Genomic DNA, 24510 nt, shown 5'->3' with positions numbered 1-24510 from the left:
TATCAATAGAAGGCAATATCTGAGGAAGACAAAATGCAAGGACTTGCCAGCTACAACACTTCTGTTCAAATTGGCATCAGAGTTTTCAAGTTTGGATTTAAGGTTTTAGCTCAGGCCTGGTACCAGGAGTGGAGAAACTCAGCACTTTTACTGAGTACGTGATTCCAATAGCTCCAGGCTCATCACAATTGTCCAATTTTAAAGAAGTTTCCATGAGATTTTTCTGAGTTTCTGAACTGATGTCATTTTATTGCATTTTTACCTGTGGAGGATATAAAAGACAAGTATTACTTTTTTGGGTAAAGTTTTTAGTTGCTGAGTGCGTACCTGTTGCTTTGTACATGCTCCGTTACTTGCCTTCCGTTCCAAAGTGAGAGTTTTTTAGACTGCTAGAGTCCCTTGGCTGTGGGAGTGCTCAACGAAAGCCAAGATACCAAACACCTGTTTTTCACTAAACTTGAGGATGTTGGGTAGGTCAAGAGGGGAGCTGTGGGTTAGCTCATTCCACTGTAAAGCAATGAAAGCCATAAAATATTATGAGCAAAAAGCCACCTGTTCTTGAATTAGTGCTTGCTGTCTACCTTTGTGGTTTAAATTGAAAGCTCAGTATCTAGGCAGCCTGTTTTCCTTTTGCTCTGACTTAACCACCGTGTGTCAATTTGTACAGTGCCTTCACAATCAGCTCCATCTCAAAGTTCTTTGCAAAACAAAGGCAGGTGCACACACGCATCCCGTTCTCTCCCAGGCACAGTGCACTATCAGTAAAGCCACTTTTCTGTAAACGCACAAAAATCAGGTGAGTGTCAGAAACTAAATTTGATACCAAAGTACTAGAGAAAACTTTCAGACAAATACATCCATCATGATGGATAGGTGAGGCAGCACTCCTTGATGTGCTTCAGGTGCTGTATTCTACAAATGCAAATGCTTTCACTGTAGCAGGTCTCCTGTGGCAGCTTCATAGTTCTCCTTTGTTGGACAGAAAAGCTGATGGTCTTGGTCTGTACTGCTGCATGTCAGTATGGAAAAGCATGAGGTTTTATACAATTCGGTAGGGTTTGGGGGGATTTGGGGGGTTTGCTTTTTCTTTCTTTCTTTTTTCTTTCTTTCTTTTTTCTTTCTTTTTTTTCTTTCTTTCTTTTTTCTGTCTTTCTGTCTTTCTGTCTTTCTGTCTTTCTGTCTTTTTTCTGTCTTTCTGTCTTTTTTCTGTCTGTCTTTTTTTTTCTTTTTTCTTTCTGTCTTTCTGTCTTTCTTCTCTCCTGCCTTCCTTTCTTCTCTCCCGCCTTCCTTCCTCCTGGCAACATGTTAGTTCAGATTGAAAATGTAAATGTGGAAGAAAAGGAGCTGATCTTACAGAAGAGCCACAGACCTGGTGAGAGGTACTCTGTAGCCTGAAGGGGTAGGGCCTCATCATCCCATTACTACATTGACCAAAAGACAACTAAATGAAGGCAAGAAAAGCACCTGGAGAGAGTTTTGTCATGAGATGCCTGAGGAGATAGTAGCCTAAACCAATTTACTCTGTTGTGCTCTAAAGGTAATGTCAGTGTGGCTGACACTTCAAGGACTAAATGCTATACAGGTCCTTTTTTTTCAGGTTTCAGTGTGTATCCCTTGAATCTTGATCTTCCAAAAAATCCTTGCTAGTACTGATCTCAATTATGCCTCTGCGACTATTTTTGCTGGTGGCGTAGGCTATTCAATCTGTTGTATTTGCTCGGTTAGCATCCAGTTCAGTGGGCTTTGAAGTATGAGGCTGGTGTGGCCATGTTACTCTCTCGGGAGCAACTCAGTTTTCTCATTAAGTCCTATGTCTATGCGCTACGTCACATCTGTACACCTCCACTACTATATCTCATGAAGCCCTAACATCCGGAGGTGCAGCTTTTGTAAGCACTCTAAATAGGCAGCTCTCTGCCATTTCCACCGCAGATGGCATAGTCTGAAAGCATGGCCCTTCCCACTAGAAGAGGACATTGAAAATGCAGGTCTGTGAAGGATGCAGGCTCCTGCAGTGGTCCATGTGCACTCTGGCAGAGGTTGGTGTGAACAGGCTGGTTGTTCAGCTCCACAAGAAAGTTTGCGCCTACCATACAAGGTTCTTGTCGCTCATCTTCTGATGGACATGAGAGAGAAGCTTTATCTTTAGCAAGGAAAAAAATTTTTTTGGGCAGTGTCGTATGTTGTGCTTAAAGAATAGCCTTATGCAGTTCAGGCTTATCGTAAGTCATCTTTACTGTTAACATATATTTGCCAAGCAGTACAAAATGCCCAGGAGAACTTCAGCTTGCCTGTGTTTCAATGGTTTGATATTTTCACATTTGTCTGTGTTTTTGTTTATTCAAAAAAATTATAGTCCAAAGCAAAATATTCCTTCAGATAATCCTATAAATTTTAGTCTAGCTCTGGTTCTTCTTATTTAATTAGTTCTGGCTTATTTAAACTCCAGGATCAAGTAAGACAATAATTAGTTTAGTTTTGCAAGCAAATGAAACAAAAAGAAATAGCTAGGAATGTTAGAAAAATGGAAAGGAATTGTCTCAGTCTCTAAGAACTACTTACAGATTAACTGATGGATTTTAATGCCAGTATTTCAAAGTTAGCTTATATGACTTTTATTAGAAAAACCTTAAAATAAAATTAAAAAATCACAAAAAGATTAGTGAAGTGGCTATTTGATTTAGCATTTGTACAGGCTGTTACTCACCAAAAGCAAACCCTCATATTCTGCTCTGCATAATCCAAATCCACTTCCTCAGTTTCTGAGCTTGTACCGTCAACCATTTCCAAAGCTCTGTGGTAGCACCATTAATAATCCTTTTGATATTCTTTTCTCTAATAAACGTAAATCATCGTGAACTCATTTGGTATTAGCATGGATGTCATAAGTATTTCTATGACATTCCACCACTTAATAGAAACACTCAGTTGTGGATCTGACTAAAACTAAAGCCACAACATTGCCGTGGACAAAAACCTGAGGGAATCCCATCTCGCGTTATGAATACGAGTGCCGCTGTGTACTCTGACGTGAAATTTGGCTGGATTGTGGCAAATGGAACCACGAGGGAGATGAGAGACTGATTCCTGCCGCCTCCGACTCCCTGTGGCATCCCGGGGACACGGTGGGGCTCCAGGCATTATGCCCGGGGTGAAAACCCTCCTGCAAACAAAGGCAAGGCCAGCGTAGCTGGTCCTGTGCCCGGATGGGGCCGCTGGGCACGGAGCTGAGCTGCCGCTGTCGGGTCTTCCGTTCCTCGTAAAGCTTCGCCTTGCAGAGCTGAGACAGTGTGTGAGAATCACGGCTCTGGTGCTGCTGGGACTTAGGCTTTTGCCGTGAACGAGCCGGGAAGTTTCAATCTCTCATTAATCTCAAGTGGAATTCTGCTTAAATTTCGTAGCACAGGGCATGCGGTACCTGGGCAAAGGAGGAGGATGAGCCGCTCGTGCTCTGCCTTTCCAGTCCCATACTCTGAATTTACCTGCTCACAGCAGCATTTTTCCAGCTGTGGGGACAGGCGAGGTGATGGGCAAAGTAGGGCGGTGTGTGCATTGTCACAGCATATTCGCTGCCTTTGGCAGGAGGAAAAAAAGGCAGGCTTGGAAAACTTAATGAAGTCAACAGGACCAGGATTTGCCTATTTTAACTCTGAATTTGCTTTAGTACGTGGGTCTGCTAGCTGTGGTTGCTGGTCCTTGCGGTGAAAACAAGACACTGACACAGATGAGAAATAGGAGATGAAAATATGCTGTTGCTTCCAGCATCAGCCATAAAGATGTATTAAAAAAAAAAAAAAAAAGTAGAATGACTCATTTAACGTGGCGAAATAGAAACCCTGCTGTTTAACGTTACTGAACAGAGACATCTCTCCATAGTCACGTAAAAAATAAAGCCTGTATTGAAATTGCTGAAGGGCAATTTAAACCTTGCTATTGATTCATACAGTGCCTTTATACTGAAATGTTAAGGTTTTTCTTATCCATTTGTGTTTTGCTTTTTGGAGGATTAGTTATTTACATTTAGACTGGGGAAGCGGAAGGCAGACTGGTTTATAAACTGCACATTCCTGACCGTTTTTTTCATACAGTGGGCTATTATTTTGGCAGTAATTGCAAACGATCTTTGCACTGTAAAGGTATGAAATGTCAAATTCTTGACATCTAGTCAAAGTAAAGGAATATGTCAGCCTTTTAATGAGTCCAAATATTGGTCTGCATGATTATTTTATTTATGTGATTGAGGTCAATTACATCCTTTTAGAACACAAACAATAGTAATCATTTAAATTTTTTCTGTTAGCCTTTTAAGTGTGGTTAAATGTGGTTTTTTTTTTTTTTTTTTTTTTTTTTTTTCCTAAACAGCTTCTTCTAATATCTTTAACTTGCAATATTGTACTGGTGCCAATTGTTCTGCTGAAGTTTTGCAATGGATATAAACCACAGTGGTTTGTTCATTACACTAGATGCCTACAGACTTCTTTTTCTCTGTAACTGTGCTGTATGATTTTTATGTGAAATTGATTCTATACAACTGTAACTAATAGGATTTTCCTGGAAGCAATCAGAACATCTTGTACCAATGTTTACAATAAATATATAAGAAGAAATTGATAGCTATCTAACAGTTTCCAGGAAGATGTGAATTAATGCGAAGCCAGCCTCTGAATGTTTTTCAAAGGGAAAGATTGGGGTTTATTTTATTTGTACTGAAACTTGTCATGTTATTTGAATTCCCTTGACATTTTTTCGTACTTCAGAGCCTTTTTTTACATTGTCCATCCATCAAACATGCTGGTCTTACATGGTGCCTGGGAAATGTTAATTGAACAATCCTGAGTTTAACCCCTCCTTCAAATACTTTGTAAAAATACAGCTGTTAATAACGTTTATTTGGCTTCAATTTAGATATGAAAAAATCCATTTCAGGAGGTTACTGAAAAAAAGGTTTAGACTTAATATGTGTTCCCCACATATTAAGAGAAATGGCATGTGCTGTAAAGAATAAAAACCACAACACACAGACATCAGTCCTCATGGGCTAATGGAAATCTAGACCTGATTAAAAACCCATTTCAGGACTTTTTTATTGCAGGGGTGGGTTTGATAGCTGTCAGTGTACAGGAAAATAGCACATCTGGAATCTTACTGTGTACTTGTGCTGGCTGGTATAACTCAACCTGTGTGTCAGATATTTTTTTTTAATAGCTAAGATTTATTTGGTTTCTATTAATTTTTTAAAAGTCTTTGGTAAGTATGCTTATTAAGTACTAAATTTTTACCCTCCACAAATTAAAAGCTATATTTTAGTAGCAAGCAGTTTCCTTTTGAGAAAAGTAAGAAAGCCAGAAATACGCATTAGTAATGCGGAGAGTTATTTGATTACAATGTAGGCTCTCAGGGATGACTATTTTGCAGTTTGTTTAATGAAAGTTGTGTTTTTCTTGTGGTTGTTCTATCTAGTTATGGGAAGTCTAAAATGAGATATTCAACAAGTAGCAAACTCTGACTCACTATAATATCAAGAGTTTATTTTCCCATTAGGACAGTGTACACACCTAGGAAATTGTAAATATTATTTAGAAAACATTCAGGTTTGCTTGTAAAATATGAAACTTCAATAAAGAAGAGGCTTTTTTCCTAAGCAATGCCTTGGAGAAAAATAAACAGTCGGCTACAGATCAACAACTCCAGCGTTGTTTTGGTTTCAGATCTCACCACAATTTTAATGAAATATGCAGATTTATAATCATCCTTAAGTTAAAAGCAAGAACAGAGCAATAAAAGTCATTTGACAGTCCCCCATATCTTTAGATTTATTGTCTAGCTAAATTTTTAATAGTGCAATTTCAGAATTTTTCTATTTTAATTACCTTAGAGATTTGTACAGCTGAAATATTTAACATATTTTCATATATGCAAATCATGGTCTAAAATCAACAATGAACTGGATGTTGCCTGTCTTGGATGGTCCTAAAAATCTCCAAAGATTGAACTATGCATGTGAGTTATTAATGTTTTGTCTGATTTACTCAACAGTGTCATTTTAATCCTGTCCTACTCAGCAAAACCACAATAATTTAAAGTTCTTGCAGGTTAGAGTTACCAGGTGAAGCTGTACGCCTTCAGTGGGAAGAGAGTCAGAACGGGATAAATTCTGATCACGTTCTCTTATCTTCAATATGGCAATGTTTTTGAAGTAAATTATGTACTATTTATTTGATTTAGATACAGTATAGGTGGACAGGCATTGTTATGTACTGTTTATTCGATTTATATACAGTATAGGTGGACAGGCATTGTTATGTACTGTTTATTCGATTTATATACAGTATAGGTGGACAGGCATTGTTATGTACTGTTTATTCGATTTACATACAGTATAGGTGGACAGGCATTTAAATGTCATCCCAATGTTAACATGACTAGTTATAAAAATCATAACAAAGGACCTCTAGAATGTCACTACAAAGTCCTGAGGTGGAGATTCATTTGCCTGAGGTGGAGAAAGAAAAGTACGCCTTTCTGGGGTAGACTCACCCACTGGAACAATCACTCATCAAGTAGTCATAATCTTGACACAGCAGAGTGTCCATCAGTTTTATTTGGACCAGTCATGTGAAATACTTGCACATGAGATATTTGGGAATTTTATGTGATAACATAATATTTGCCCCCAAATACGCCAGTTTTTTCAATTTTTTAAAGGCTGTAGAGCAGAGTGCAGTAATGACTTCTTAGATAATTATTTATATTTTACAAAATGTACTATGTGCATTTCCCAATACCTTAGGAAGTATTATGCATGAGAAGTGAACTGTACTTGTCAAAATATACGAGCAAAGCATACGTCATAAAGCAATAGCCTGGCTTTTGGCTTTCTTATTAAGCAGAAATTTTCAGAAAGTCTTTGATTTTAGAATGCTGTGATTCATGGGTGATCAGTGGGAGATATTCTGGGCATTTATTTTTTTCTGAAGAGTTGAACAATCCCGGCTTTTACTGGACTCTAACCTGGACTCTTGCACTGCGTTCCTACCTTCTTTTGCTGATTAGTCTTAAGAAGTGTAAAGGTAGGAGCACAAAATGTTGATAAGCAAAGTTTGCTTTACCAGAAAATATCCCCCATGTGTCCACATTTTAACCCTCTAATCAAACTGAACAATGTATGAAGTTACTAACAGGCTTGTGGACCTGCAAGGACAGGAGTCTGCAGTTAGAAATTACTGAGAGTTATAATTTTTTTAATCTTGTATAACATGGAACGTATCGATTTGATTTTGGCAAGTAACAACAATTTGTAGTATAATTTTGCACTGTTTTTGTTGCAGAGGGTCAACCCAGAGTCTGTGCTTCCTTTTTTAATCTCAAAATAAGCTGAAACTAAAATAGGCTCTACACAGTAGGAGGTGTGTTCCACAGGACTTTACCAAGGCATGGATCCATATTAATGGACTAAGGATTGTGTTTTTCAGAGGTGCTCCCCGTCAAAACAGTGCTGGTCTAATGCTGGGTGTGTTGGACTGTCGTGCTTCTCTGGGCAAGAGCAGCTACTTCAAAATGAGCCAGTTTTGCTCCACAGGCCACAGTGCGTAGCTGCCATCAACACAGTCCTTATGAGGTGCAGGTCTGCAATACCTGGGCCAGGAGAGTAGGTGCTGGTACAGGATGGGTGATCTGAGCTCAATAATCTGGTGGGAAATACGGAGTCACCCTGCTCTTGTGCAGCACCATGCTCCCAAGTGTCGTGCACAGAGCCTCTGCACTCAGCAGGTGTTTTTGGTAGAAATCTCATGCTGGATGTGACCTTTATCATTGGTGAATGTCACTCAGTGGGAAGCTTGTCACTAATAGATCAGAACTGTGTTTACCTTTATTCATGTTATAATTCTGTGGTGAATGACATCAAGTCATTTGCCGTTGCTTCTGGATGCTTGCAGAGGTCCATCGTGTTTGCTTTCTTCTGTATCCAGACAGCTTAAATTAGGCAGTGCTTGCATGAGCAGACAAATGCTATTAAAGGTGTGAAAATATCTCTGCAGGACTGCAGCTCTTGTGTAGGTTCCTGGATTTCAAGGGATAGGACAGATCCTAATGATGACCTCTTAGCCATTTCTGCCAGCTGTTCTCACATCAAGCTTATAGACCCAAATAAAGGCAGTTGGTTTTGCTATTAAGTCTTCAAGTGACAGGGATGTATTATGTCAAGTAGACTGTTTTAGTGCTAATTTACCTCCCTGATAAAAATGCACATTATTTTCAATCTGACTTTGTCTGCTGTAACCACTGGAGTTTTTCATATCCCTGTCTACAAGCTTAAAGTAGACCTGATGATTTATAAGATGGAAAATATTTTTGGCATGGATGAGCTTATAAGCTATGATCAAATCAAGCATTTGAATTACCTTAGGTAAGTTTGAATTTCTGTTGTCTTTCAGGAAAAGACAGGTTTTCCAGCCACAGCCCCATTCCTCTAACCCTTTTCTGAACTGTTTCCAGTTTCTGAACATTCCTCTTACTTAAAGTCTGCTAGAGAGCTCAAGCTCAGAGGTGCAGCAAACCTTGTCTCATGCTCTTTTAGTACTCACTGTAATTTACCTGTGATCCTAAGGTGCCCCAGAGCACAAAATAATTTTCCTTTAAAAAACTGTGAGCTTTATAAACCTCACAGAGCTCTCTTTCAGGATGGTAATTCTCATCATTACAGCTGCCACACCATATTTACTGCTGTCACTGTTTTCTGTTAAAATGATGAAGCAAAGCAATGACTGCAATTGTTAACATCATCCTGGGTACAAAATGTCTCGTATTTCCTAGCAGACTCTAAAATAGGGAGAAGTAAACTGAGGAGGAAAGCTTTGGCAACCCTGAAAATTAAGAGCAGACAGTTGCTGCCTAGTGACAGTAAAATGAGAGAGGACATGAGGATGACAAACGGGACTCTGTGTGGGTGACACCTCAGGACAGAGTGATGGAGAGCTCTTGGGTGGGGTGGGATTTTCCTGTGTCCAACACGTAAAGTTTGAGTGCAAGGGCCGGAACTGCAGGGCCTGCTTGTCAAAATCCGGTTAAGGGAAGGAACATGTTCAACTGCTTCTTGGATGGACCAGGGTTTCTGCTTCCGAAAATGGCATAAGTCTCACAACAGCCATGTCTTTCATCCTACCAGCTTTGCCACAACCTAGTAGACATAAGGCATTGGCCTGTTGGTGTCAGCTCTGATTATGCTTGAAAGATAATTTTTTTTTCAGCGTTCACTGTAGCTCCTACTATTTTACATCTTTATTGAAATTCATATTCTGTAGAAACTTCTTCACATTTGTTCTTCATGGGGAAAGATTTTTTGTCTGCTTGGCCTGCCATGGACCTTAGAAGACTGAGGAAACAGGAGTTGGTGCTAAATGCCTTGGGGGTTTTAACCCAACCTGAACTGCAGGTCTCTGTAGGTAAAGGATATTGCTTCATGAATGGACAATATCTGGCAAGGGGATCTAGTGACGTTGTTGAACAAGAGAGTAAAAGCAAAGTCTTCTGCTCCTGTCAGATTTTAGAACACCGAACTTTAGGTCTAGTTGAAGATAACTTTTATAATTCAATATTTTGTTTTCTGTGGTTGTTAGTCCTGATGACTTCTTTATCTTGTTTTCCCTTTGCTGACTTCATTACTTCCTCAAATTCCACCCATCTTTGGCTTTCCTAGGTCTTCGCACTCAGCTGTACCTACAGCTGGAAGTATGGGTGTAAACGCCATTAGATGAGAGCACATTCAAAATGGCTCTTCTAAGATTTTGTTGCTACTAAGGTGAATATTGTATAATATACTGAAAAAAAAAAAAAAAAAGGTGTGTGTGGGGTGCCCCATCTAAACTAAAGCCAGTGTAACTATTAGCTGGTGGCAATGTTCTGTGCTTGTAAGCAAACATGCAGACTTCCTGCCAGAAGGGGGTAATTATACAAATGCCCCTAATAAGCTGTAGAGTTTGTTTTATTGAGTAGAGATTTGAAAGCTGAAACAAACAATAGACTTTCTTCCAGAAAATACTGTTTTGTGACATTCAAAGCTGGAAAATACTATCCCTAGTTTATAAACAAGGAAACAAAGTGCGGAGATGATTATGTGATTTGCCAAAGGTTTCAGAGACAGTGTGGAAGAGAACTTAAGTGTGACAACACTTCCAAGGAGAAATGATACCTCTAATGTATGTAGAGTTTGCTTAGCTTTTCATTGTCTAGCAGAGTCCTACACTTCTGCACTTTGTGGCTGTGAAAACACCTAATCAAAACGGTAGCAGTTTTTGTGTTCACTTTTCATAGGTGCAAATGAAACCACCAGATGGAAAACAAAATTTAGCTGACCATGGATGTTTTAATAGCTCTATCAAGCATTCTTTTTCTACAAGGGCATAGATCTACTACTACTTTTCTTAACAGAAAGGGTCACTGAAAAAGTTCAAATGATGGTGCTTTTCTAACCAATCTAAGAGAATTAGCTGCACTAAAATGCTTCCTGGCTTGTGTTACCACAAAAATTGTAAAAACAGTTTTACAAGCTGTTGTGCTTTAGTGCAACGCAAACACATTAAAAACATTTAATGAGCATTGCTTCTTACATCTTCCTGTTAATTTATATAATTTAGTCCTATAAAAGAATCAAGAGCTGTTTGTTTGGAGCAGCTTAAGATGTTTATTAATAGTTGTTGGTCATGCTGTAGTTGTAATGTGAGCCTAGATAGGAACTCACAGTTGTAACAGTTCTGTGATACCAAGAGAAGTTAACTTTGCATTTGCTTAAACATGTAGGAAATAAAACAGTTATGACACAGTGGAATGCAGTTAGTTTTTTCTACCGGATCATAAATTGGAATTTGATATTCTGGTGCTGTGCATCCTCAGACCCTTAGCCTAAGGGACCTTGCACCTCCACAGTGCTTTTCGAAGTTGGTGTGGAAGCCCCCACATGGGCCATGGAGAGGTGCCTCTGCTCCTGCAAAAGAGGCAGCACCACAGATTGGGAGGCATTGTGTCACACCAGAAGGTTCAAAGGCCGTCTTAGGAAAACAACCCAGAACTGTAAGGGGATGGCACAGACGACCTCAGAGATTGTCTCCCTTTTCATTTCCAGGGCTAGCTGGTTCAGGGCAGTGCTGGTTCCAATTACAGCTCAAGCACAGCTGCAAAATTCCAATGGCACCCACATCTTAGGCACAGCTTTACTGCCTCTCTTCCTGTATCACCGGACTGATATGCAGTATATGCAACTGATTTGGCAGATATATAGATTCAAGAATAACTTGGCATTGTCTGTACGTATTATTGGCAATTTTTCAAACCTTTCCATTCGTGTGGATCTCAAAGCTGGTCTCGCTTCATTTGTAAATGCAGTTACTTGCCTAAGTCATGCATGATGCCCTGTAATAAAGTTATTTTTCCAATACGCTCAGACCTGTTGGACAACTTTGTGCTGGAACTAATTATGCTTCCTGACATCCACTGAGGATTGACTCATAATTTGCATATGCTTTCCTTGTATCATAATTCCTGAACTGTCAATTGAACTCATTCTGTATATTCTGTATAGTCACATTGTATAGTAACGTGGTTTTTCATAAGTCATGTAAATTGTGTGTTTTATCATCTATAGTTTCTTTCTGTTGGAATCTTTGACTGTGCTGGTTTTTTATATCTTGGATATAAATGAAATCCAAAGGCTCAATAAGTAAGGCTTTAGGAATAATGCTGAAAGTTTTCTAGTATGGGGGTTTAAAAATACACTAAAAGGAACACTATTTTATGTTTTGAATTTCTGCTCTAGTGGAGGAGGAAAATGGTGAAACAGGAGAGAAAGAAAATGGTTAGCAGTGAGAGAAATGTGAAGACGAGGTATGAAAGAGACTGGGGCAGCACTTTCTTTTCTCTTAGCCCCCTGCACAAGGCTCGCACCCAGTTCTACACACTACAGTGAATCACTTTCGGTATATTGGCAGGGGGAGAGGGGCATAAATTTTAGGCTGGCTTTCTGCGTGGTGCCAGTTTCACCACTGTTGTTCTCTCTTTTTTACTGTCCTCAGCATCACTGATGTCAGCCAGTATTTACTTTGATAATTCTGCTTTCTTCTGTTATGAATGACCAGGCTGGGTCCAGTTCAGGCTGGAATGTCAGGTAGAAGAAGGGCATGTGAAACTAAGTTTAATCATGACACAATACTTCCTGGTAGCCTAGATTTACTAGGAAAAAATGCTGTCCCTACAGTGGGGTTAAATAGGTCTGTAGGTGATATTGCTGGAGCAATAACACACCCTCTAATTCACTGAGTGCAGCTTGTGATACAAATGTGATGTGCCAGCTGGATGGGATCCTGCTAGGAATGACTATAAACCTTTTTATTAAACATGATTCGGCTTGTCTTTACTTCCCTCTCCCCACCGCTAGTTCTCTGAATTGCAAGTTCTATCATCTTTTTTGTACAGTAGGAAAAATAATCCAGATGAAAGCTTTCATTCTTTGCCTTATGAAACTCTTTCCTCGGACCCCCTAAAGGGAAATTGTTCCTGGAAAGTTTGGACAGTTCCTGTATTTTCCTTGATACTTGCAAACATTAAACCACCACTGCAGAAGAGTTATTTCTATTGCCATACACTGCTTGGTGATTTTTTTCCTTTATGAGTTTTCCCTGTCTCTTTCCCCTGTCTTCTAGGGCACAGCTTGTGGAAATATGTCACTTTGGTGCAGCAGAGTGGGAGGCAGCAAATCTGGATCTTATTACCAGTTTGGCCATGGTCTTCCTGTGTGAACATGGGCAAGATATTTCTGCATTGATAATATGGCGATGTTAATCACTTCATGGGGCAAGGGTGGCTGATCTGTAACATGCTTGAAGTGTTTAAGCAGTTAAGATGGGCCTTCCAAAGTGGGTCTCTGTCATGTGTTTGGCTAGCATAGAGACTTCTGGGCAACCCGAAGATCCTCTGTGGGACAGAGCAAGTGGCTACAGCTGCTAATGCTGATACCACCCAGATGCCCTGGGATTTGGCTGCAAGGCAGACCAGACCTGTTCTTCAACAGGTCCTCAAGTGAGTCATCCCCACGTCCCACCCTGTTGAGATTTTCGTATGAAACCTGTAGGATTAGCAAGGTTGGCTATCTCTGTTATGTGAAAATAAAAGGAAAAGAAAACACGCTGAGCTCTGGTGAGAGAAATATCAGAACCACAGCAAGGAGTGCTGGGAGAGAGCAGGTGGTCCACTCCTTGCCAAATGCAAGTTTATTCCTGCATGTCTGTTTAAGCTGTGCTTTAAAAAGTGCCAGTGACGGACAAAGCCGGTACCAAAGTGCAAATATTAGGGTTGATTCATATTACAATGTACCTTTCAGCCATCTTCTTGTTCCCCAAAAGAAACAAACTGCATGAGTTAAGGAGTGCATTCCTCCTTACACGTGTCAAAAATCTCTGGCTCACTCTGTTTGCTCAGTTCCCCTGATCCTGTATATTACGCAAGCTGTGTTCATCTTGGACTCATACTGCCTTATTTTCCCACTTATTGCATGGCTTGGCAACGTTAGAAGGGACATATTTTTCCTCCCCTTCCTCCTTTTTGTCTTTCTTCTGAGCATTTTATTTAACTGGGACTGTAAAATGAAAGCAGTAGTCGCCAGTCTGGTACAACGCTTCATGCTTTACTTGATAGTGGGCACCGCTTATGCCATAGTGTAAAGGTAGTTTAAAAGACATGCTAACCAACTCCTTTGAGTACAATTCATCTGTATGGCGTGTGTAAGAAAAATGACCGCACTTGGGACTGACGGGTTAAGAATAGATCTGGCAAAACTTCACATTCTTCCCCTAGAAACGGGACTGAGAGAGCGAGCAACCTCTAGGCTCAGACAGCAGCTGAGCATCGGGCTCAGATTCACACACCACACAAAGCCAACGATACAGCCTAGGAGAAAGGAAGAGGAGGGAAGGCTCCATCTTGATAATCAAGCTATTCCCCGGTCACTTCTGGTTTAGACCCCCATCCGGCTTGGACTCCTGTGTGGGCTTTATATACTTAAATAGTTCCACTGAGGCAGGTGTGATTTCAGGGTGCTGCCCAATTCATCTTATTTAAAATCATGTGTGAAGATTCAATCGCTTCCAGGACTGGGTCTTTGCTGACAATCTTTGCGTCATTTAGAAAAAATGTGTCTTCTCAAAGCAATCAAAGTACTAGGAAGATGCCATAATATGAGAAATGGACGTGTTTTCCCCCAAATTGTCTAAAAGTAAAGATTGAGGATCCCATTTTACTACAGTTTCAAGCTGCTAAGCCTTCCTTTACAAGAAAAAAATTCACAGAGTACATTTGAACAACTTCTCAAGAAATAAAATTGGAACAACCTGTTTTGCTATGTTATGTTAATAAACACTTGCTGAGAATCTTTAATTTCTCAAATTCTCCATGCTCGTTGCCAACTGCATGGAAAAGAAAAAATATAGAAATATATTATTATTTTTTTTAAATGCAGCATTATCCATTTTTGTGGCCTTACTTGTGAATTCTAATCTCTCACACCTGGAGATGTCTCCCCTAATGCTAAACTACAGTCGCGATTAAAGTTTTTTCGAAGGTGTGGGGGTGTATGAACAAGTTCAAAGTCTTAAAATTGCATTAGTTGGTAGGGTGTAGCTGGTTTACCAGAGTTACCAAAACAATACTCAACTTCTGTACAAACACAACATGTAATTAAATGCATTCATCTTGTTCTTCAGAGTAGAATTGAATCAGCTTCCTGAATTTAGCTATGCTTGATATCTGCACGTAACATAAGATGATCCAGAAAAAGCTTACCAGGGTTTTTTTTTTGTCTTCTCTTCCTCCGTATACCAGGAACGGCAAATTGAAGGGAGCAATATAATATGAATATGGGTGTAAGTGATGTGAGTTTAAAGGAAAAATCATGGTAATGAATGTGTTTTGCTTCTGCTGAAAATCACCTTAACTCTTCGTGCAAGACTTCTGCTTTTGTGACTAGCTTTGTAGGCTTTCATAGTTGGAAACATGATATTGTCTGTGGCCTTCATGGACGAGGGAGCAAGTACAACATGCTAGCATTCTATCGATTTTCCAGATCTGAGAATGCTAACATTTTTCATATGCAATCACACTGGTGTTTACATTATTTGGGGATTTGAAGTCTGTTTTGATGCTTTATGAAGTCTGACATTGCTTGAATAAACAAATTCTTAATAATTGATTAAAAAGCATAGTTGTACCACTTAATCTGTCTGTGCGAGAGAGGCATTTTTCCTCTGGGACAGGAATAACCCAGCATTTAGTTAATCAAGTTTTAAAAGCTGTGAATTTAAGCTCTTTGGGATATATACATTACCAATTGCAGGAAGTTGGGAAATAAAAGGAACTTTTCAAATAAAAAGATGTCAATTTAATAGCAAAGGAGCTGGAAACAGATGTTTCACGCAAAGCATAAGAGTTGTGTCATTCCTTTAGGTTTTCAAAGTCACTTCTTGTCAGATGCATTGGTTAAGAGAGAAAATTAATGAGCTGTGTTAAGTTTTATTACACAATCTTCTGATGTGGGAAAGCTTCCCTCCAGGAACAGCTCTGTGCATAGCTTAACTGATTTAGGCATGCCTGCTGCAGTATTCTCCAGAATGTGTTGGAGATCAAAGTAAGGGGGAGTTATTCAGGTTTTATGGCAAGGTAATTAAAAAAATATGGGGATTATTACATATAAATCATACCTGCATAAATTTGCTGGCAAAATAAAATCAAATAAACACGTTTAAAAAATGAGATCAGGAAAACATTCAGCCACATTTTTTACCATTACAGATGCAAAGCTGTACCCTGAAGTCTACACAGTTGACCTTTCTTCCACTGCAGAGAATTTGGCCCAGTTCCATTTTAGTGGTGTTTTCATTTACTTAAAAAAAAAAAAAAAAAAAGAAAAAAAAAAGGCATACTGAGCTCTGTTATTTTGTGACAATGTGAAGATGGGCACTTTGTACCAGGTACAAAGTGGTACCAGGGAGAGCAGTGGCAAGACTTCCCTTGGTTTCTGAGGTGACTTCATCTGAAAGTTTATTCTCCTAGAAGTAGACTCATGTGCCTGAGCATTTATCTTTTCCATGCAAATGTTAATATTATATAAAACAAGACACAAGAGCGACTCTCTTCTCACTGCTATTATTCCAGTGCAGACTGTAAGTGAAGAGCAGGTTTGGACAAACAGCTTCTGGAAAAAGGGGTAAAAAAAGCCCCAGAAAACTGCAAAGACTTTCTCTTCTGAGGTACACAGTACTTCTGGGGGGAGTGCCAACAAGCTTGGGAAAGATTGTAGCTCATCCTTTCTGGTCACATACAGGAGAAATGGATGTATGCACTGTGGTCCAAACAGGGGCTCAGAAATCCCAGTCTAGAAAGAGGGGTAGATCATCCAGTTGTAAATGTTGAAGTCCTGATTGTGAAATGCAGAAAATATTTATCTCTGGGTAGGAGAGAAATGAAGAATATTGTGAAACTTCTGTTTAATCAGAGGAGAGCTTCCACATTTCTGTCACATAAATATCCAGAAAGGATAAGCTTATAGCTTCAGCTGTCCTGAATGCAGTGATACCATATGATGACAGAACACATAGGCACGTGACTGTATAAATATATACACAGTTGTAGCCAAAACGTGTAACACTGTCAGGACTGAACTTTCTCTCTCTAAGGATGTGCATATGCCTTCTTTGGTCTAATTGGGTTTATGACTCTACATGTGCATGTATATGCAAGAGGTATAAGATAGAAGTACAGTAGCTTTTGACGTGAAATAACATTTATTTTCTTGTACCAGCTACAGGTCCCTGAGAGAGTACATGTAAAGTTCACACTGGAAGCTACACAGCTGAAACACTGGCAACAGAAAAAGCAGAACATGCTTGGCTGTCATTTTACCAATCTCCTCTGCTCCATGAATATGCGTGAAAGCGGGGCTATTGAGGGTCAACTCCATGCAGACGAAACAGTTTAATTTGGACAATGAAAAGCTAGGTGAAGGTTCATGTGAAAATTCCCCTGTGCTTTGCTTCTCTGGGTGATGAAATAATTTCTTGAAGGAACTGAAGAAACCACCCCACAATGTCAAATTGTTTAAAGGTACTGATCGTGAAATATTGTCCATCTTAACCCTGTCTCAGTGTTTGGCATGGCGGGTCTCTTCCACTCTAACCTTTTTCAAAGAATCAACAAATGCTGCACCTAATAAGGCTAATGAGTATGTATCAAAAATACATTATCTGGAGCTGGAAGCTGAAGGCCAGACCTGAAAGTATTGCAAAACTTAGTTGTATTTGCATGCTCCCTGAATGCATACTGCTGTTAATCACATGAGCAATCTTGAAGACAAGGACGAGAAAACTCATTGAGATTTTGAAACAACAATAATATAAAGCCCATTGCAAGTTTTAATATAAAATCTGAACAGTAAAGAATTCTGTGATGTGTCTGGTTTTTGTTTGATGTACTTCTACTGCCACAGTTAATATAGTGTTTGCAGTGTACACATAAAGCAGATACCCTCAGATTCCTCTCTGAAAGAGTTAAATTATTTTATAGTCATGTATGCTATCTTTCCTGCTATTTTTTTCCCCCACAATTTCTGTAGGCTGTATTTAGTTTATGTAAGTTCTTCTTAGCAGCATTAAAGAAAATTTGCTGTAATATAATGGTAGAGGTAGATGGTTATAAAGGAGGCTATAAAGATTTATTCTAAGAAATTTCTAAGCATGAGGGCGGTCCCTCTTTCTTGGTAATTGCCAAAGTCTATGAGACAAATAATCCTTACATGAGGTATTCAGAGGCATACTTTGCTATTCTCAGGCATTAATAATTGTGTATTTTACTACAGCAGAATAAAAACTACCCTCCTACAGAACATCCGTCAAAGTCTTCACAACATTTCAGCCCCCAAAGTAGAACTGAAGTAGTATCTAAGTTTTCCTGAAGGCTGGTGCCAGTCCTTCAGACATGAGGTTCAATTTCAGCCTTACTTCTTTTGTATTCTTGAAAACATCGGTGAGCTGAGGGTTTTCTTGTTTTTGCTGCAGACATGCTGCATGCATGTGTGAATGTTTTCTGCAAGATCTGCAGAAACACAGGAACATACAATACCTGTTGTACAGGCTGTCATATCCCACCACGGTCAGTCTGACTCGAGTATTTTGGATGCTTAGAGCAAAAGCTTCTTTAATATCTAAGTCCTTGTGTCCAGTAGGAAGCTGACAACTTTTACTGGCTTATTTGTGACTCTCGGTGGCTGCAAGCCTCAGGAACAGCATTGTTGAGCAGTTAATTTGTGTTTGGATTGGTTGGCGCACATGTTCTCCCCAGCTGCATCCTAAAGTGCTTTGTTTCATAACTAGTGTGTTGATGCTGGGTCCCAGCGCCGCTGCTGCTGGCCGTTTCTCCCCTTCCCAGTTCTCTTGCTGGCTTCCTGCTATGCTGGGGGGAAAAAAGAGGCAGTATGTTGGGGACATCCTCATCAAACTCTCTGCTCTGCTGGAGCGACTGAGGAGGGACCGGGGGAGAACATGAATTGTCAATCTGTTGCCAGTTTGTGTCTTTGCAGTGCTTCCTGGAAGGAAGGTGCTGAGTCTCAGCACAGACTATGAGTTCCTTGCTCCCCTGTGCTTGCTTTTCCAGGCAAAGTGGAGCACTGCAGGAGCATGCAGCAACCCCTGACGGTCAACGTGCCACACGTGGTCTGCTGCTCTCCTTCAGCAGGGAGCCTTGGGGGCTGCAGGCCAGGAGCCAGTGGTGGCCTTGGCACTAAGCCCCTGAGATGCCTGCGTGGTGGTGGAGCCCTGGCAGACGTGAGCACAGAGCCTTCTTCCCAAAATCAACATGAACCCTCACTGCAGTTGTGTTAAGGTCAAGGGCTGGACAAAGCTGACACTAAGCAGTTAGCTAGTTAACATCCTCGTTTCACCCTTTGTAGAATGGCAGTGTCATTGGGAAACACCTTGAAATTATTATCTAGAAGCTGCTTTAATAATTGGAAAATTGTTATTATTAGGTTACTGTGGAACTAGAAAAAAATTACCCTGGACTTTTCCTTGTGTGTTTATGCCTAGAAGGCAGTCTACATGGGCCTGTACCCCGACAGACTCATGGGCACCGTGTTTCTCAAGGCATAAATAATTTTAGAGGTCACTAGGTTTACTTCAGACAATTCCATCTTCTCTATATGGAACAGGCTGTGTTATCAGCCTAATTGCAGCCGTTAAACCATTTACGGCCAGAATTTTTTGTTTGTGTATGAACATCAATGTCAGCGGGAGAATGATCACTGGAGGTGATGCTAACTATCAAATATGTAATTGTTCTCCAGTAACAGTTACTAAGGGCTTTAAAGGGGAAACAGGACCCTATAAAAACTGCTTATTATGATTCTAAAAGGATCAGATAAAATGAGGAACCTGCTCTGAACTGTTAGGATGATTTTGTGATGAGATACATGGCTTGGGCAATCTGATTATGGGCCACCTGCATCTCATACCTCCTTGAAGGTCAGATTTGCTCTTTGCCAGTTTTTCCTTTGAGGTTGCACAATCTTTTGCTTTCAGCTATCTACACTGATGAGATTTTGATAGCTTCTTTTACAAAGCAGCATAATTTAATGGTTTTGCCTAACTAGAGTTATATTAGTGTATGTGAAGCAAGGACATGCCTTTCTGACAAAGATGTCTCTAATGTGTTGAGTACATGGTGTTATTTGTGTATTTTTTGATGAGTGCAATGATTTGGTAATTATCTTTAAATCCTTTCTCTTCTGAGTGTGCAGTGTTTAATGTATGGTTTTATTGATTAAATAATGGCATACACTTACGTTAACAACAGTGTGTTCCTGTACAAGATCTTCCTCGTTTATAAGTTAGATGCACCACGTATTCAAGCACGGCATCAGTTAAACTGACATGCACCGAGGACATTGCTGGTCTGGTTCTGGTACAAGTATCCAAACAGGTATGTAACACTGTGCATTGAGATGTTCAGTACAAATTCAATTACATCAGTAAAGCTGATGTAAGAGAAAAAAATCTTTTTACATTCTTTAGCAAATATTGCTGAGGGTTAGTGTTTTTTAATGGCATTTTCATTGTTATCAGGACTGGTATTGTAGTAACTGGAACTTCTGGTGTGACTATGCAAAGACACAGAGAGTCTGCTTTCCTACGCATCGTGGTGTGCTCAAGAGTTAGAATGCAACAGCAGTTTGTGGAAACTAGGGAGAAAATAAATTTAACAGATGATCCTAAATATTTTCAGTGGCATTACTTGGTTTCCCAGTCAAATTATAAACACACTTGCCTATTTGCCTCCCTCTCTTGCAACACCATTGCTAGTTGTTCCATTCTCTGTGTCTTTACGTATTGGGTTTGGCTGAGATGGAGTTCATTTTCCCCAGAGCAGCCCTCATAGTGCTGTGCTTTGTATTGGTAGCTAGAAAGGTGTTGATAGCACACCAGTGTTTTGGCTACTGCTGAGCAGTGCTGGCACAGCATCAAGGCTGGCTCTCCAATGTTCCCCCCTCACCAGTAGGTTGGGGATGGGCAAAGTCTTGGGAGGGGACATAGCCAAGACAGCTGACCCAAACTGACCAAAGGGATATTCCATACCATATGACATCGGCTCAGCAATAAAAGCTAAGAGAAAGGAGGAGGAGCAGGGACACTCGTGATTGACGTTTGTCTTCCAGAGCAACTGCTATGCATGCTGAAGCCCTGCTTCCTGGGAAGTGGCTGGACATCACTTGCTAATGGGAAGTAGAGAATAAATCTTTTGTTTTAATTTGCTTCCGCATGGCCTTGGCTTTATTAAACTGCCTTTACCTTGACCCACCAGTTTTCTTCCACCTTATTTTTTCCCCCCACCTGTCCTGCTGAGGAGAGGAGTAATAGAGCGGCTTGGTGGGCACCTGGTATCCAGCCAAGGTCGGCCCACCACACTTTAATAGAGTAGCCTTCATTCAATTATCACATAATCACATAATCCTTTACCTTTTACATATACATTTACAAAACTCTAATGCAATGTGAGTTTAAAGGCAAAGTCCAACCGAACAAGGAGTGAATCAACACATTGAAAGTCAAAAAGTGACCACAAGATGTGCTTTCAAAACATGAAGCTTCTCAGTCAGAAGGAGGAATTTCAGTTCTTTGCAATTAACCCAACTCTGGTAATCCTTCTGCAAGGCATACACATCTGTTTGTCTTTCCATGCAATGTGCACTGTGGCAGGATGAAAATCAGAAGCAGAGCTAGTTGCCCTACCAGGAACTCCCAGATCTAATGTAAGCTTATAATCTTGGCATCTAGACTGTTTGAAGATGGCACAAATAATAACAGAGAACAAAACCCAACCCAATTGCCCCTAAATTCCAGTACAGAAATTATAGTTAAACCTCCTGTGATACACTTCAAAACCAGCTTGTGTTCTTTTCTGTGCTTGTTCCTTATGTTCACTGTAGGTAAGTGACTGCTTTTCAGCTTTGAACTAATTATCATTCCTGAAAGCATTTTCCAAACCACAACTGCTTTATGGGACGGCTTCTGTTCTCAGTGAATTACAGGAGTTCTGCTGGTGACTTCAGTGGGAACAGAAGCAGTGTTAATGAAGTAGTCCTATAAAAGAAAAAAGGGAGAAAAAAGAGGTAAACTACTTTACCAGTGCTTTGAGGTTAAGGTTAGAAGATTGCTATAGTCGTTACAGTAAAATGATTCGTTCTACAGCCTTTTCTTTAAAATGGAAGTGCAGCATTGGCTTATTATGCACATCCTGACTTCTGCCTGTGTACATACTCTCGCTGCATATTCTGATTTTGGCAGGAAGTCTTTTTTGCTTTGCATTTGCTACAGACAACTTTTTTGGACTTCATGTGACAGATCAGCTATTTCTTCCCTGCTGCTCTCAAAAGTTTTTATAATATCAGCCTTAAAAATCACATTTCTTTGGCAAATTTCTGCAGGATAAAGTCAGCCATAAAATGGAAGAAAAATGCCTTTAGGCTTATGAATTCTTCTTTCTCTCAAGCAGCAAAAAGCTGTTATTTTGAGAAGTGTCTGTATTCATTGTTTCTCTGAAATCTGAACTTTTTCCACTTGGAGACAGCTAACTCCCTGAGAATCTTGCAGAAATGGTATTAGATGTTGATCTCTTTGCAGGAGAGTGGGGAGAAGCAGACATTCAGGCCACATCGATCTGGGCTGCAGGACGTGTTTAGTGAAAAATCTATACAGCTCAGCTTAGGGTGTCAGCTGTCAGTCTGCAGAGCATCTGTCAGAGGAGTATTTGCTTCGCTGCCGCTGAATGTGAGTAATGCTTTCACAATATGGCAGTACGATGCTATAGATTACAGTTGTAATGGAGCACATCCTGAACAGCTGAGCCTGCTCTCTCTCGCTCATTCAATAGCAAGAGCTGCCTCGCTATAAGAGCTTGGGGGATTATGTACTCCAAACAGCTGTCTATAGCACCATGGATTTATTTGGGCTAAATGAGAACTTGCTTTCTTTAGCTAAATCAAACTTTATCAGACAGTTTTACTGTTGGCAGTTAAAATAAAATGTGTTTGCTGAACAGTAAACACCTTGTTACTGTTAGGAAGGATTATATAAACAAAAGGCATACACAATGAAGTCTTATGCCAACTGACTTACTGTCAAAATAATATACTGCTGTTAGCGGAATTGTGCTCACTTGAAGGAAATTATAGGCCTAAAAACACATCTTGAATGACAAAGAAACCATTTTTCCACAAATAATCTTTAAAAAGTTTAATACACTGTGCCTTGTAGAAGTGCTTTCAGAGACCGAGGATGCTGTATCCTCATAAAGGAAGGTTAGGAAAAAATGGGTGAACTGCCTGAATTCTTCAAAGGTTTACTGTATTTGCATAATGCACCGGATCAAGTAGATTTAGCATATTCCCTGCTACGAGCTAGGTGGAAGTTGTTTACGTCCAACAAAAACTACAAACACTCCCTTCTACAATAGGATATGCTGCTCTTTTTTTGCTTATTATACTATGTAATCTACACAACTACAGAACACTCATGAGAAACCAAATATATGTTACAATAATATTAGGCTATTTATGCACCATAAATCAGCTTCCTTTCACTCCTCAAGAAACTGAAAGTAAGGCAGACATTCTGTTTTATAATCACAACAACGAAAAAAGGTGGGTCCAACCCCAGGAGGGTCACTGAAGGGAGTAATGCTAACTACAGTGAGTTGTAGATTATTCGTCAGAGAGTTTGAAAATGAGTGTACTTTCTTTGTGTTAAAAACTGAAGTCCCAATTCAGGAAAACATAGGGCTAATGCTATCTGCATTTTCTCACTCCATCCTGAGTTTCACTGTGCATAATGTTCTAGGAATTTCTTTCTAGGAATGTACAAAGCATTTCTTTTAACTCATTACCTAATAGTTACAACACCTGAATCCAGCTGAAATGACCAGGAAATGTCTTCTGCTTGCAGAACCCACTATGTGACCACAATGTAGACTGGAAAGATGGACAGCACCTCAAAGGTCAAGAGCTGTGGGCTGAATTCAGGCTAATGATTTCTGTTGCAAAGAACTTCTCAAGGACAACTTGAGAGAACATTCATAAGTCTGCAAATTCTTGGGGGAAATATAATCTGTACAAATGTATGTTGTGGAAGATCAGTTAAGCATTTATTAGCATAATTAGGTTTATTCATTACTACATGTATGTATTGTACTTTGGAAACCTTATTTTTCTAGGAAGAGAACACGCTGGAAGCTTGGAAAGGGGAATTTTAATGGTGCCTTATAAATTTTCCTTTAGCCAAAACTGGCTCCAGGTGAAGTTAAGATGAAACTTTCCACACGTTTCCCAACAGAATGTCTTGCTTCCTTAATGTTATGCCTGACCTTCGAAATGTATCTTTTCTTTTCCACATTCTCACTGAAAAGCTCATGTAGTATTATTCTATGGACAAATACACCAATTTTGTTGCAATTCCTTTTTTCCAGTTCTGTGCTGCTTGTCATGGCTGTATAGTTTGTAGTACAATAAAATGTAGACAGGTTCTTATATCCACCTTCTTATATCTTAAGAAACAGTAATGAATGAAAAGATTTCTTCTATTTCATCTTTCAATAACAGTTAGGAAAAGCTATCTGGTTAATAAACATTGCTGCTGTAAATTTCAGGACAAGGTCTAGAACTATCATTTTGTTGTGTTAACTGGAAAGGGGCATTTAGGTGTCTTTCCATGAGAAATTAAGGATAAGGTGACTTCATGAGGATTCACTATTGGTCTTTAAGTATGTATATAATTTATGCTGGTATGCAAGTGCTCTACCTTGGCTAATTAATTAGGGTCAAACACATCAGAGGTTCACACTGTTGACCTTTGACATAAAACTGAAGGATCGGGAAAGATTATCATCTATTTTAATTATTTTCTGAATTCAGTTTTTAAAAAAATGCAA

At 39.7% G+C, this 24510-nt stretch overlaps 1 long non-coding RNA gene across 1 annotated transcript; it reads left to right on the top strand.

Moving 5' to 3' along the window:
• The first annotated feature begins 14589 nt into the window (after window positions 1–14589).
• Window positions 14590–21845, top strand: LOC126052783 (uncharacterized). The gene is made up of 3 exons (XR_007510148.1): window positions 14590–14915; window positions 16841–17142; window positions 20744–21845. It is a non-coding gene; the product is annotated as an uncharacterized LOC126052783 (long non-coding RNA).
• The last annotated feature ends 2665 nt before the right edge of the window (window positions 21846–24510 follow it).

The sequence above is a fragment of the Accipiter gentilis genome, chromosome 30 (genome assembly GCF_929443795.1).
Source record: "Accipiter gentilis chromosome 30, bAccGen1.1, whole genome shotgun sequence".
Taxonomy (NCBI): Eukaryota; Metazoa; Chordata; class Aves; order Accipitriformes; family Accipitridae; genus Astur; species Astur gentilis.
This window is presented reverse-complemented; position numbering and strand designations above follow the sequence as displayed.